This window comes from Gopherus flavomarginatus, chromosome 2 (assembly GCF_025201925.1).
Source record: "Gopherus flavomarginatus isolate rGopFla2 chromosome 2, rGopFla2.mat.asm, whole genome shotgun sequence".
NCBI lineage: Eukaryota > Metazoa > Chordata > Testudines > Testudinidae > Gopherus > Gopherus flavomarginatus.
Genome location: NC_066618.1, coordinates 84,559,373 through 84,571,458, shown reverse-complemented (window position 1 = coordinate 84,571,458; position 12,086 = coordinate 84,559,373). Strand labels below are relative to the sequence as shown.

At 39.4% G+C, this 12,086-nt stretch overlaps 1 protein-coding gene across 7 annotated transcripts in view; it reads left to right on the top strand.

The window, feature by feature from the left end:
• ULK4 (unc-51 like kinase 4) overlaps window positions 1–12,086 on the top strand; it is a 440,534-nt gene that overhangs the window by 424,628 nt on the left and 3,820 nt on the right. The gene's annotated exons all lie outside the window — the stretch shown is intronic.

Below are 12,086 nucleotides of genomic sequence, written 5' to 3'. Positions count from 1 at the left end.
CGTCCAATAAAAGATATACCTCATCCACCTTGACTCTCTAATATCCTAATACTGACACAGGTACAACAAACACTGCATACAATAGAGGAAGGTCAATAAGACAGTGGCATTTGGGTGGATTTGTCTTTCCTGTCCTCACTAGTTATGCAGACTACATTTTCCCTAGCTCCAGCTGCCAAAAATGTTTCATAGCTCTAGTGAGATGCCCTTCTGTCTATGCTGTTGATATGAAATATCAGGTATTTGGCTTTGTCCTTAAACTAAGTGAGTCTTCACTCTCGCAGGCCTTCTTTTATTAATGGTACACAATACATTGCCATCCTTGTCACTGGTTAGTATCACTTTGGACTTGTCGTTCTTGTATCTTTTTTCTACTGGTTGATTCAGTCCTGCCAGGTAGAGGGGCTTGACCTTTCTTTCTACCCATGACAATAAGCACCTATTGTGCATGTTAGAGGTGGCAGGTCAGGACAAGATAGAATGAAGATGATTGCACTTCACTTATTACTGCCTGTATGAAGAGAAAAAGATGATTTATGTTGTTTCTTGTCATTACAAGTAATTACTGGAAATCATTTTACTTGTCTTTGTGTCCTTTTGTTGCAGCAAAGAAACTCTGCAGTGTTTACATTCACTCATGCCTTGCAAAATGATTATAAAGAGCAGTAAAATGGCATTGTGTTGGGGACAGCTGTAGGGGTCTGTATGTCACACTGAGAACTGCCTGGAGCTAGGACTCAGCTAATTGATAAAGGCATAGAAAAGCCACTGGCAAATCTGTTCTTCTCAATCACTGATTGGAACTGTGATAAAATCAGCCGTGTAGGGGAGGGACAGGAGTGGAGAGAATGGCTGTGGAATCGTAAAATCATTATTTGCTTAATGTCACTAAAACAGCAGCAGGTGTAGATGAGGTGGGCCTGGCCATGTGGAATCCAGCCACACCACTTATAAAAAAGGAAATGCCACAGTGACCTTAGGTAAAGGAAAGATGACATGAGAGCTCATTTGTTTTTTACCTCTTTTCACAACATATTGAGAAGAATCATTTGTGGAATGTACTGATATTGTGGATGACAGTGATGTGGGAGAGGGCAAGCAAAGTCAACATGAAGCTTAATGATCTCTGTGGTAGCTGTGAAACAATATGGCTGCAACCTGGCCTGTTGCCCTACTCATTCTGCTGGATATACTACATCGGGGTAGGCAACCTATGGCATGGGTGCCGAAGGCAGCACGCAAGCTGATTTTTCAGTGGCGCTCACAGTGCCCGGGTCCTGGCCACCAGTCCAGGGGGCTCTGCATTTTAATTTAATTTTAAATGAAGCTTCTTAAACATTTTAAAAACCTTATTTACTTTACATACAACAATAGTTTAGTTATATATTATAGACTTATAGAAAGAGACCTTCTAAAAATGTTAAAATGTATTACTGGCACGCGGAACCTTAAATTAGCATGAATAAATGAAGACTCGGCACACCACTTCTGAAAGGTTGCTGACCCCTGTACTACATCAAGTATTCTGACAGGACCCTATCCATGGTTTTGTCCGTAAGCACTATATCTGTGGAAATATGTCTATTTCTGTGTAAAACTGGGCTGTTGCTTTCCATCTTTGTTTTTTTACCAAGCTGTATTGGCATGAAAGGGTTCCATGAATGCATAAAGGCTGCCATTAATTTATGACACTAAGGAAGAATCAAATGAAGGAGACTTTATCCTACTTTCACAGAGTAACAAGTAGTAGCTGGAATATTATGGGCTTATGTTCCAGTAGAAGTTGCCATTCCTTACCCACTTGTTTGGAATGCAGTCATTTTCCAGAAGCCCTAGGAACTGGCACTGCTCTGGCATTTGAATAATGGGAGCCGGTGTGGTTGTGAGTAAATATGAGAGCAGGCCAACAAAGCAGTATTGACATTGTCAGCAATGAGAAATACGGTCTCTCTCTTCTTGGCTGAATGTTTCACTTTGGGTTGTACAGTGAAACTGTCTGATTCTGAAACCTGATATCTTGTTTATGTTTGAGTCATAATTTCAACCCAGTACAAATCTCTGTGTCTATTACAGTTGTTTTTGTTGTGGAGCACTTCTTGCCTTAATTCAGTGCTGCTGTGGGAACAAAAGGACTGCCATGTTTGTTTGGTGTTTCACTGCACTGTAATTTTACATAGTGCAAATGCTGCTGAGATTGCCTTATTTGTTGTGCCCATCACCATTACTTCCTTTTGACCGCTTCTCTGTAATTACACATGCATGATTTACTGGCTGCTGTGAAGGTATCTAAATACAACTTGGCTTGTTTCGAAACAAAACAAAATGTAAATTAGCCAAAATAGTCCTCTTCAAAGTCAGTCGAGACCAAATGATTACCTGCTTATTCTTTGCCAGCCAGGCAAAGAATAAACAGATGACAATAAACTAGAGTAGTTATCGAGACTCCATTTGTTTTTATGACAGTGTTCACAATTTTTTGGAAATTGGACCATTACATAAAATATAATTTTCCTCATAAATTGGTGTTTTAGAGACTGAGATCCCTCCTCAGTCATCTCCATATTTAGTTGTTGTTGGTGGTGGTTTTTTTTGATAAAGAGCACAAAACTAATCACATTAGTAAGAAAATATTTAGACATAAGTTTTGTCCTTTTATCAGAATCTTTAAAGGACTCTGTTTGGTACTTAATGAAAAGCTCAGGAGTTCTAGTTCCAAGTTGTATAAGCTCTTGGAAACTAGGGAATGTACATATATTTCCTAAAGATCCTACTGAGAAAAGAGTGTTTAACGCTTATAATATTTAGCCCCAAAATCATAGCCCACCATGATTTTCTAACAGATTTTATCACTCTTGTTGTTATTCCCCCCCCCCATATATATTTTTCATAATCTTCTTTAGTTCTCAACATGCCTCATCATCTTCCTACTCCTGTTTAGCTCTGTACAAGCTTTTAGCTCTGGAGTCCTGGGTTCAAATCCAGGTTAGGACTCGTGAAAATGAGTTTTCTGATTGATCTTCATCCCTAGTGAATGTTGTTAATGTCACAGAACTGCTGCTTACTCTCCATTTTGGCTTTCTGCTCAGGAAAGGCTAAGGATTTAGGTCAGGCTTGAAATGCAGTGGGGAAGCTTGCACGGCATCTGGTCATGCTATGCTCTGCTGAAGCCAGTGATATTAGTCCCTTACTTTCATGAGTGCCAAATCAGCATTTCAGAATGAGAGAGGAAGATGCCAAGCTGGAGAAGCATCAGATTCCTTGACAAACTGCCACTGCCCTGCAGTTTTGAAGATTCGTCTGGGTCTGTTGTATAGCACAGGAATGTCCTCTTGGAGACTGTTGTCCTTAGATACTCAAGCATTTCTTAATCGCTCACTCACTTGAATACTCCTACAGTACAATAGTCACCATTAACAAGTCAGCATTTCCCAACAGTTACCACTCAATGGAATGTGCAGTAGCAATTGGCTTTTCCTATGGTGAGAACAGGAGATATTTGTCATAGCTGTTTGGTAATGGTTATTACTATTATTTATTGTATGTATTTATTTATACTGGGGTAGCACCAAGTCATGGACCAGGGCTCCATTGTGTCAAGCGCTGTACAATGCACAAAAAAAGATTGCATCTACCCCCAGGAGCTTACAAGCTAAGTACGAGACAAAAGGCAGCAGGTGGTTACAACATATAGGCAGGGAATGCATAAGGTAACAATGAGACAGAATGAATCAGCATAATTAGCAGTGGTCATAGCATGTGAGCTGCCTAACCAAGTTCCAGTTTTTCTGCAGATATCACAGAAGAGGAGATTTTTAAGGAGGATAATGAGGTGCTTTTGGCAGATGTTTACAGGAAACTCTTCCAAAATGTAAGGGGCAGCATGGGAGAATGCATGACAGTCTTATTTGAAAATTTAACAAATGGGACCTGAAGGTTGCTATCATTGGTCAAATAGATGCAGGGGTCAACATCAGTATCATATAAAAGACAATATATAGAGCAGGGATAGCCTGTGAGGGGCCTTAAACATGAAGATGAGAAGTTTGTGTGTGATGCAATGGAGAAGGAGGCACCAGTGAAGGGACTCAAAGTGATGGGATCAAATCTATAAGCCAGGAAAATGATCTTTGCAGCAACATTTTGAACAGAGAGAAGTGACTCAAGATGAGATTTGTCAAGGACAGAGAGGAGGTGATTGCAGAAAGCAAGATACAAGAAGATGAGAGATTTAGCTATGTGGGTAGAGAGGAAAGACCAGATCTCAGAGATATGCAGAAAAAAGTAATAAAATTTAGACTCGGCCTGGACCTAGAGAGAGGGCTGAGCTGAAGGTAACTCCCAGGGTATGGGCTTCGGTGACAGGAATGATGATGGTGGTGTCCATGTTGACTGTGAAAGGATGGAGTGAGGAGGCCTTGTGGGGAAAGATTAAGAGCTGTATTTTGGCTATGTTGAGCTTAAGCTGACATCTGGACATCCATGAGGAGACATCAGAAAGAAAGGCTGGGATCTCTTTTTGGATAGAAGCAGACAAGTCTGGAGAGGTAGATCTGTGAGTCATCAGCATAGAGATGATAGGTGAAGTTTGTGGATGAGATCACCCAGTTACAGGGTGGCAAATGTTTACTTTTTAATCTGATATTACTCCTTTATATGTATCTCAGGGAACACTGTACCACTGTATGGGAGTTTCCTACAACCCTCTCTAGACAGTCTGTAACAACATATATTTCTGCTATGAGCAGGAAACCTCAGACTCTTTTTGTCCATTAACAACTGCAGTTCACTTATATTGGATGCAGTTATTATGACAGTAGTTAAGAAGAGACACAAAGAGATTCCCCTACCCAACTAAATAAAACTGAACTCTTTTAACTCACTGTTATAATGGACAGAAACTGCAGTAATAATGGATTTTTTCTGGGTAATAAAGACATTTGTACTTCCTGAAGGAGAGTAGAAAACAGTTGCCAGTTAGCAATTTTGTGACTTTTCAAGATTTGCAATAACCCCGAGGTTAGTCTGTGTATGTGTTTATGCATATTGAGGAAGAGGGGGTACATTCAAATTGGAGGGTACAAAGAAAGATCCAAGGTGAAGTAGCATTCACAAGTGTCGTCCAGCAATTCCCTTTCTCTTGCCCCAACAGTCCCGACGTCCATCTGACTTTTAAAATGTCAGGGAGTTGCTGTAGTCACAAGTCACCACTGGAAATTGCTTTGAACTCATAATAAAGATGTCTGTGTAAACATATGCGCACGCACGAAAAGGGTGCAAGATAGGTAGAATGAAATGCTGGCCCTATTGACGTCAAAAGGAGTTTTGCCATTGACTTTAATGAAGCCAGGATTTCACTCATAAAGAGCAAAAAAAAGATGTTTGAGTTCTTAAGCTAAGCTTCCTGATGTAGGTTTATTGTCACAGATACCGGCTTGTTTTTACATGTATTTACAAGATCTGAAAGCCACAAAGTCTTTCTAATCTCTGTAGATGGAGTGCATGCCTATAATGATGTTTGCCAAAGAACACCTGGAACACTCATGCTTTTATAATTTTCATTTCTTGTTTTTATGGTCCATCAGCATTGCCTAGGCCTGTTCATAGAAGCTGGCAATTAGTAACACAAACTAAACCTGCTCAACTTGCTTTGCTCTTGCCACGCATGCATTTGTATATCTCCCTCCCCGTCCAAAATATTAACAGAGAAGAGAGTAGTAAGAAAATGCATAATGATGCGGGGGAGTATCAGAAATATTTTCTCAAGTTCCAAATTAGTTCTTCTACTACTCATAGGTAATAAAAATACATGTGGGCCACTCCAATGAGTACTGTTTCAAAGTTGGTACATTATGTTTGTACAATTTTATAGTGTGTTAAGAATTTTGTTTTTTTTTTCTTTTTAAATAGTCAGTAATTGAGCGTGACTGAGAGTGTCCCTCTGCTGATCTCCATAGGCTGTAGACCTCTCTCCCACCACTTTAAATTTATAACAGTACAGACGTGCTTTGTTGATGTTCTGAATAAACAGATGCTGCTGGTTTTTTAAGTCTATGGTGAGAACAATCATAGTATGTGCTCTCTGTCTCATGGTAGGAGAAAATGCAAATAGAAATATCTACCAATAAATAAAATATCATGAGACATGTTTGCAAACATTGTACTTCATTTTTACTGTCCCGCAATTCCTGGAGCTGCCAGGGGCCAATCTGGGCCCTGACAGAAGTAGATCTTGAAGCCACAAGGACTACTGTAAAATTTGCCTGCAGTAACAGCTTCCAAGGGGCTGTTTTACTGGTCAGGTGTTGAAGGCAGTGACCATGCCACTGACAGCCTCTTGCTTGGGGGCGGGGAGGGAGAAAGACCAGGATGGAGTGGCAGAACTGGTTGTGCTGATACCAAGCAACTCATAGATTCACTAGGGGAATTCACAGTTGCCTAGTTAGGGCAAATTTTACAGGCCTTTTCCACCACTGGACCAGCACAAAGACTTGTATCAGGGTTATGAACCTTGCCAAGTACTTACTGACAAACTGAGGACACAGTCTCTGCACAAACTTAGTTTAAGGGAAGGGATAGCTTAAACCCAAGGTTGTGAGTTCAATCCTTGAGGGGACCATTTATAGATCTGGGGTAAAAATCTGTCTGGGGATTGGTCCTGCTTTGAGCACCGGGTTGGACCAAATGACCTCCTGAGGTCCCTTCCAACCCTGATATTCTATGAAATGCATATGATTCTAAGGTACAACAGGTGGAGAGGTCAGAGTAACAACAATGTAAATAAGATTGCAAGCTGTTTGAGTCACAACCTGTGTTTGTACAATGCCTAGCACTCATTCTGTCCTGGGATTTTAGGGAATACTGTAATACAAATGATTATGCAAACTTAAGGTATCTTACCATCTTAAGACCAACTATACAGGCCTGAAGAAAGGAGGAGTATTTTTATGTATATAAAAAATAGGGACAAGATCAAGTGACTAATCAGTTTCCATTTTCTATAAATGTATGTGGTGTCCTGAATATGCCTCTATCTCATGGGGGGAGGGAAGCTGCTAAACCCAGGGCTGTGAGCTCAATCCTTGAGGGGGCCATTTATGGATCTGGGGTAAAAATCTGTCTGGGGATTGGTCTTGCTTTGAGCAGGGAGTTGGACTAGATAATCTCCTGAGGTCCCTTCCAACCCTGATATTCTATGGTTCTGGGCTATAAGACCAAAAAGCAAAGTGGTTCTGACCCTGTTCCATATGAATTGTGAGTGGCAAACTAGGTGATATGCTTTATTTAGTTAATGTAGTGCTTATGAGAAGATGCAGGACTGACAGCCTTGGAGACTGAATAACATAGACACTCCCCAAGTTACACAAACCCAATTTACAGAAATCCAGACTTACAGAAAAAGTTTCATAAGCTTCCTTTTTTTTTTTTTTTTTTTTTACATAGTTGTCAGAGATACGTTCCCAACATACACAAAATTCAACTTACACAAGGCATCCCGGAACAGAATGCTTGCATAAGTCAGGGAGCTTCTGTAGTTTCCATAAGTTGCTGTGACATCGGCAGCATGTGGCTGTAGTTTTATCAGACGCATACAGTAAAGATGTACCTGTAGTTATATGAGATCTCAAGGAAAAAGTATGATGACATACCATTATGGGATCCACATAAAGTGCCAAACTGGTAAAAAGAGAAGTCCAAGGTACATGTGCAATGGTGCACTTATATTTCTGTATGCAATTACTGCAATGCCTTGTGAAAGTCAGTCATTTGGCATCAGAAATGAGTACTTAGACACCTAAATAGCTGTTTGTATTTGCAATTATTTGCATGCATACTATCCATACTTGTGAAGATAATTTGAGTGCATCTGAGTATGGTTCTGCGGTCTGTCTTGCTTTCTGATTTTTAAAAAAACTGATAAAGTAAGTTTTTTAGTGTGAAAAGGGCCCTCTTTGTTTACCCAATTAACAATTTTGCATTTTCTCACCATATCAATATAATTTTCCTACAGAGACAGCAAGCTTGCAGCTCACTTTAAAAAGAGAGGTTAATTGATACTGAAGTGACTCGTAAATTAAAGTCGCAAGTTGTGACAAATTGCAGAAAACAGTTCAGTGTCATAAAGCCGTAGACCTTAAGAAGAGAAAAGATTCCTTATCTTTCCAGATAGTGTGCCCAGTTTTTGCAATTGTCTTGTTCTGAGAATGAAACTGGACAAAAATCAATGTGAGTTAAATCAGAACTCCAGCTTCACTCAGCTCATTAGCACTGTAATAAAGTGCTTTCAGTCATTTTTGTATTTCATACATTTTCCTGCATGCTACATGCACTTGTCTTTAGCAGCACTGTATTACCTGAACAGCTATTCTGTATTTTAGGAACTAATGATATTTACATATCAATTATGATGTTCTTTATGACTCATCTTTGCTTAATAGAATTGAACAGAGAAAGCCTGCTGTTTGGTTATTAGCTTTATAAAGAAAAGACATTTTGAAATTCTTATTAAATTGCAATGAATGTGCAACTAAACTGAGATTTAATTACATTTTTAATTAAAGGAACAACTACTGATTGTAAGTCATTGAACAATGTCTTATAACTCACCACAACAAATCACCATTATTAAAAGAGACCTTCAGACTATTTGTTAGGAACATAATGAAACCCTTAAAAATAGAACAGGTCAAGGCACATGGAGATGTGTGGTGGAAGAAAGAATAAAATGTCTGAAAAAAATGCTTGTAATGTTCTTATTATACATATTGTATTAATATTTATTGCCATCTGAAAACCACTCAGAAGACAAAAGATTATGATTGTACATCAACTTTTCAATAAGAATACAGTATATTGAAAATTGTTTTTGTCCTGGTTCTATTTGCTAAAGAATGGTTCCTGAGCTCAACCAGGTTTTTTCTACATAGCCTTTACATTAGGAGAGATCTAACATCTTATGTCTCAACAGCCCTCTAGCAACTCTTGGAACAATAACACTTGGTAAAGCTAACTTAAAAAAAAAACAGTTTGGCAAAAGCAAATTGTATTGCTTGTTGGCGTAAGTAAGATGGTACTGGCAAAATATTGGCAAGTGCTATCCAAGCTACACCACACCGCTCAGCCAATTCACCTCACACCTGATCTGGAACTTCTCTGTTGTTACAGTATTGATCCTCTCCCCAGTTAGCTGTGTGATATGGATACATTTCCTAATGGAGGGTGAGAAGCACATTATTCTGTGTTCTAGTTATCAAATAGCACAAAAATTGGTCATGTATGTTTCTCAGATCTGTTTGAAGCCTCTTTGAAAATTTGTCCCTTAAATTTGTTTTGGTTGGTCTTGATTTAAGATGTATATGGGAAACTAACAGTTCTTCACTAAAAAAGAGTTCATTGTGACCATTTGCTTAACATAACATTAACAAGGCAGAAGGAACAAAAGCCAGAAAAGGAAAAGAACAGGTTAAAGAATACTAAGATAAGTTAGAGGTAGTAAAACCAGCAGAGCCTAATGAAATTCACCCTATGGCATTTAAGGAGCTGGTTGATGCAATCTCAGAACCAATAGTGATGATCTTTGAGAACTCATGGAGCAGATGGGTGAGATCCCAGAGGACTGAGAAGGGAAAACACAGTACCTGTCAATAAAAAGAGGAACAAAGAGGACCCAGAGAATTATCGACCAGTGAGCTGAACTTTTGATACTTGGAAAAATACTGGAACAAATTATTAAACAATCAAGTCATAAGACCCCCAAAGGAAAATAGGGGTCCAGCCAACATGGATTTGTCATGCCAAACCAGCCTAACTTTCTTTTTTGATAGTTACTGGCCTACTGGATGGGGGGAAACTATAGAGGTCGTATATCTTGATTTTAGTAAGGATTTTGACATAGTCCCACATGACATTCTTATAAGCAAACTAGGGAAACATGGTTTAGACAAAATTACTTTAAGGTAGGTGCACAACTGGTTTAAAGATCATACTCAACGAATGATTATCAATAGTTTACTGTCTAAGTGGGCGGACGTATGTAGTGGGATCCTGCAGGAGTCTGTTCTGGATCCGATACTATTCAACATTCTCATTAATGACGTGGGTAATGGAGTGGAGAGTATGCTTATAAAATTTGCTGGATACACCAAACTGGGAGGAGTTGCAAGCACTTTCCAAGACAAAATTAGAATTCAAAATGACCTTAACAAATTGGAGAATTGGTCTGAAATCAACAAGATGAAATTCAATAAAGATGAATGCAAAGTACTACACTTCAGAAGAAAAAAATCAAATGTGCATCTACAAAATGGTGAATAATTGGCTAGGCAGTAATACTGCTGAAAAGGATCTTGGAATTATAGTAGAGCACAAATTAAATATGAGCCAACAATGTGATGCAGCTGCAAAAAATACTAATGTTCTGGGGGGGGGAGGTATTAACAGGAATGTCATGTGCAAGAAACAGGAGGTGATTGTCCCACTCTACTTGGTACTGGTGAGGCCTTAGCTGGAGTATTGTGTCCAGTTCTACGTGCCACACTTTAGGACAGATGTGGACAAATTGGAGAGAGTCCAGAGGCGAGCTACAAAACTGATAAAATATGAGGAGAAAGGTTAAACAAAAAACTGGGCATGTTCAGTCTGAACATTCAAAATCCACTACGTTAAAAGGTTGTTCAGATTGCAAGGTCAAACACACAAGTGTTAGGAAATGCCGGAATGGATGATGCCCATGCAGCCTTAATTCAACTGTCTCCTGCATATGGATGATTATACAGCCTTACTTACATGATCACAAACATTTTTCCACATAGGACTCCTGCCTCATTCAGTGCATAGGGTGCTTTGGGGTTGAATCAGAGTTGTGTGGTGAATGAGGCTGGTGTCTGTGGATCCCCGCCTCAGTAGCTGCAGAAGTTGGAAGGTATGTAGTGAGAGAGGGTGGGGATTGCAGGAAGAGAAAGGCTGGTCTTGTGATTAAAGCTGTTCAGAGCAAGGAAAGTGTTTTATAATGTTGGTTGGTCCAGTGTGTTGTCTTTGTTTAGAGTTCTATAATTCAGAACACAAACTACACAAATATTCTGTATCTCGAGGATGAGAAATAGAGGTGGATTACTGAACAGTAAATTGAGCTGTTCTGATATAAGCCTCTAGAGTGTAGAAAGGCTGAAGTACTTGTGACAGCATGAGTACCTGAGGATGGATTTGTACATAGGTAATGAATTTACCGTTTTGTCCAATTAGGGAGGGAAGATTTTAGTTAATGCAAAGAAGCCCCCATTCTTTGTATAGTGTAACTATAGGCTGTTTGGATTACAAGTGTAAGTGACACTGGTGTAGTAGGATAAATGCTGGCACAGTTTCTGGCATGGTAGCAGCAGTAAATACAGCTTGTCTCTAGCTTTAAAAAAGGGATATTTGTAGGCATAGCAGCCTATGTCTGATCAGCGTTAAAGAGGGCCAGCCATGGGATGTTATATGTTACAGCTCCCTGCCAATTTTAGGATTCAAAATTGTGATTTCAAGCAGTAACTTCTGAACTGTTAGTGGCCAATCAATAGCCTTTGCAGGTGGCAACCCATATCCAGATTTTACTAATTTCCTGGGATGTATGTGGAATGTACCAGTAGTGCTCCTTAAGCAATTTGTCAGGTATTCAATGGCCACCATGCGAAGCATGTGATTCCATTTCATGTCATCCTTTGACCTTCCCATCAGCATGATTAACTAATCAGGAAATGGGAAGCCACTTGCAGCTTCCTGGCACATCAGAAGTTATAGTTCTTAAGAGTGGCACTGTGATAAAACAGGTACAACACATGTAAGCGTTACAAGGTCAGCTGGAACCAGCGTTAATCCATCATAGAAAGGCTTGCAGGATTTGCCATTCATTTTTTTGTTGTATAGACAGTAAGGTAATTATGCTGCTGTGTACATTTAGTGTTTCTTATATCTGATAAATGGTAATGGTCCCATCAGGAAGGAACAACTTGTATGAGCAATTCCCACAAAGCAGTGATTTTTAAACCAGCTTCCTCAATGTGCCCATAACAAACCTAACATTTTATAATCCAGATAAGTAACCTGAAGGC